Consider the following 3,176-nt stretch of genomic DNA (forward strand, 5'->3'; position numbering starts at 1 on the left):
TTAAAATCTAATTTTTCTGATACAAGGATTGCCACCCCAGCTTTCTTTTGATGTCTATTATCATGATGAATGGTTTTCTACCCCCTCGTTTTAAATCTAGAGGTGTCTTTAGATCTAAAATGAATCTCTTGGAGTGGCCAACGGCTTGCAGAGCAACATGCCTAAGTTTTTTCTTTTTTTAACATGCCTAAGTTTTATTGTGACTACTGTGACACATACCTCACCCATGACTCCATCTATGAGAAAGACACACTGCAGTGGTAGGAAACACAAAGAGAAGGTGAATGACTAGTATCAGAAATGGATGGAAGAGCAGGCTCAGAGCCTGATCGACAAAACAATCGCTGCATTTCAACAAGGAAAGATACCTCCTACCCCATTCTCTGCTTCTCTTCCTGCAGGGGCAATGATCCCACCTCCCCCCGCCAGTCTCCCAGGTCCTCCTCACCCTGGTACGATGTCAGCCCCCCATATGGGGGGCCCTGCCGTGATGCCAGTGATGGGCCCTCCTCTGGGATGATGCCAGTGGGACCTGCTCCCGGAATGAGGCCACCTATGGGAGGCCACATGCCAATGATGCCTGAGGCCCCAATGATGAGACTTCCTACCTGTCCCATGATAGTGCCCACTCAGCCAGGAATGACTCGACCAGACAGATAAGGAGAGACAGGAACCTCTTCATATTCATTTTGTATTACTTGTTCTACTTCACGAGGAGATCATGGTCCTGTGACTCTGGGTGTTTTCTAACAGCATGACAAGGAAGACTTGCTTCCCCTTCCTATCAAAGAGAGAACAGTTTTTGCAGGGGAGTAGTAGAACAAAAAAAAAAGGCAATTTTCATTTGTATTGTGAAATGTGAAAATAAAATTGTCAACTGTTTTAGTTAATAAAAATAAATACATAAAATTAATCTCTTGCAGACAGCATATTGATGGATCTTGCTTTCTTACCCAATCTGATACTCTTTGTCTTTTGATTGGGGCATTTAGCCCACTTACATTCAGAGTAACTACTGAAAGATGTGAATTTAGTGCCATTATATTACCTGTAAAGTTATTGTTTCTATATATTGTCTTTGTTCCTTTCTGGTCTACATTACTTTTGGGCTCTCTCTTCACTTAAAGGATTCCTTTTAATATTTCTTGTAGGGCTGGTTTGGTGATCACAAATTCTTTTAGTTTCTGTTTGTCCTGAACAGAAACTCTCCTTCTATTTTGAACAAGATCTTAGCTGGATAAAGTATTCTTGGCTGCATATTTTTCTCATTAAGCACCCTGAATATATCATGTCAATCCTTTCTGGCCTGCCAGATCTCTGTGGATAGGGCTTCTGACAGTCTAACGTTTCTACCCTTGTAGGTTAAAGACTTTGTCTTGAGTGGCTTTCAAGATTTTCTCTTTGTCTCTGAGATTTGTAAGTTTCACTATTAAATGCTGGGGTGTTGACCTATTTTTATGAATTTTGAGAGGGTTCCCTGTGCCTACTGGACTTGGATGCCTGTTTCCTTCCCCAGATTAGGGAAATTCTCTGCTAGTGCTGTACTATGAAGAATGGTAGTGGAACCCAGTCTATTTTTTTTTCCAGTCTCTATATTGTAGAATCATGAAGTGTCTGTTTTTTTTTATATAAAACAAAGTTTTCAAAAAAATAAAATAATAAAATAAAATAAAACAAAAAACTCCCAAAGTTTTCAATTTTCATTGGCCAAAAGAAAAGAACTGTTATTTATTTATTTACCTAAGAATTCAAGTACTGTGCCCATGTTCATAACTCAAATGCTTTTGTAGTTGGCTTTTTAAGCTAGCATTTGTGAGCTAACAACTTGCAGACTTTTGTGTCTGTGTGTACTTGTTCCACAGGTTTTTAAAAAATAATTTAAGTTTAGCTTTTAATTTTTTATTATGAATGATTCTAAGTATATAAAAGTTGACAGGTTCATATAATGAACTTCCATGTAGTCAATATACAGCTTCTGTGGGCACTGGTGCTGCCCCATGTACACTCATGGGAAAAACAGTTGAGTTAACCCTCAATAATCAGATTTCACCTGAAAATTTCAATTTCTGATGAGTTAATCCAGAACCTCCACTGTAGGTTCAAAGGTTGGCAAGAATAGTATCACCTTTGGGTTGCTTTTATTTTAATTTATAATCAAACCAGAAATAAACTGGGCAGTGTGCCCAGAACAAGGATACACCTGCCTTTCCACTGTCTCAGGTATCTAAAATTCAGGGATGACTACTACAGCTCATCATTAGGCTAACAGCAGGCCTCATTTTGAACTTCGACATTCATCTCCTTTAGAAAGAGCAAATGGCATTACTGAGCTGGCTCTCCTTCAGGGTAGCTGAGTCAGGCTGCCCCGGTAGGGAGAAATACAGTGGTGATATTAATGTTCCAAGACAATGTCTATAAAACTCCTACCAATAAGCCTGGTATGGTACTTTACTCACAGGGAAGTTGTTCTTTTTAATAGTATTCTGGTTATTCAAAGGTTCACAATGAAAATGTCTACAAGTGTTTAGGGGAAAAGGAGGACCAGACCTGAGATTTATAGAGTGACTTGGAATTTAGGGGTTGTATTTTTTTTTAATTTTTAAAATATTTTATTTATTTATTCATGAGAGACAGAGAGAGAGAGAGAGAGAGAGAGAGACAGAGGCAGAGACATAGGCAGAGGGAGAAGCAGGCTCTATGCAGGGAGCCTGACATGGGACTTGATCCCAGAGTCTCCAGGATTATGCCCTGGGCTGAAGGTGGCGCTAAAATCCTGGGCCACTGGGGCTGCCTTTTAAAATTTATTTTAAAGAGTATTTATTTATTTATTTATTTATTTATTTATTTATTTATTTAAGAGTGAGAGAGAAAGCATGTATGGGTTGGTGGGGAGGGGGGAGTAGAGGAAGAGAGAGAGGGAAAGAATCTCAAGCTGACTTCCCACTGAGTGTGGAGTGTAGAGGCTGACATGGGGCTCCATGCAGGACTCAGAATCATAAGCCTGACATCATGATTTGAGCCAAAACTAAGAGTAAGATGTTTAACCAAGGTGCCACCCAGGCACCCCCTTAGAGGCTTGAAAAAGTAGTGGCCATCCTTGCCAGTGAGCTCTAAACATAGCACAACACATGATTATGATTGTGGACTCTGGAGCTAGACTGCCTAGATTTGAATCC

The 3,176-nt window shown here is 39.9% G+C and overlaps 1 pseudogene; it reads left to right on the forward strand.

The window, feature by feature from the left end:
• Window positions 1–891, forward strand: LOC144322482 (U1 small nuclear ribonucleoprotein C pseudogene; annotated as a pseudogene).
• The last annotated feature ends 2,285 nt before the right edge of the window (window positions 892–3,176 follow it).

This window comes from Canis aureus, chromosome 10 (assembly GCF_053574225.1).
Source record: "Canis aureus isolate CA01 chromosome 10, VMU_Caureus_v.1.0, whole genome shotgun sequence".
Lineage (NCBI taxonomy): Eukaryota > Metazoa > Chordata > Mammalia > Carnivora > Canidae > Canis > Canis aureus.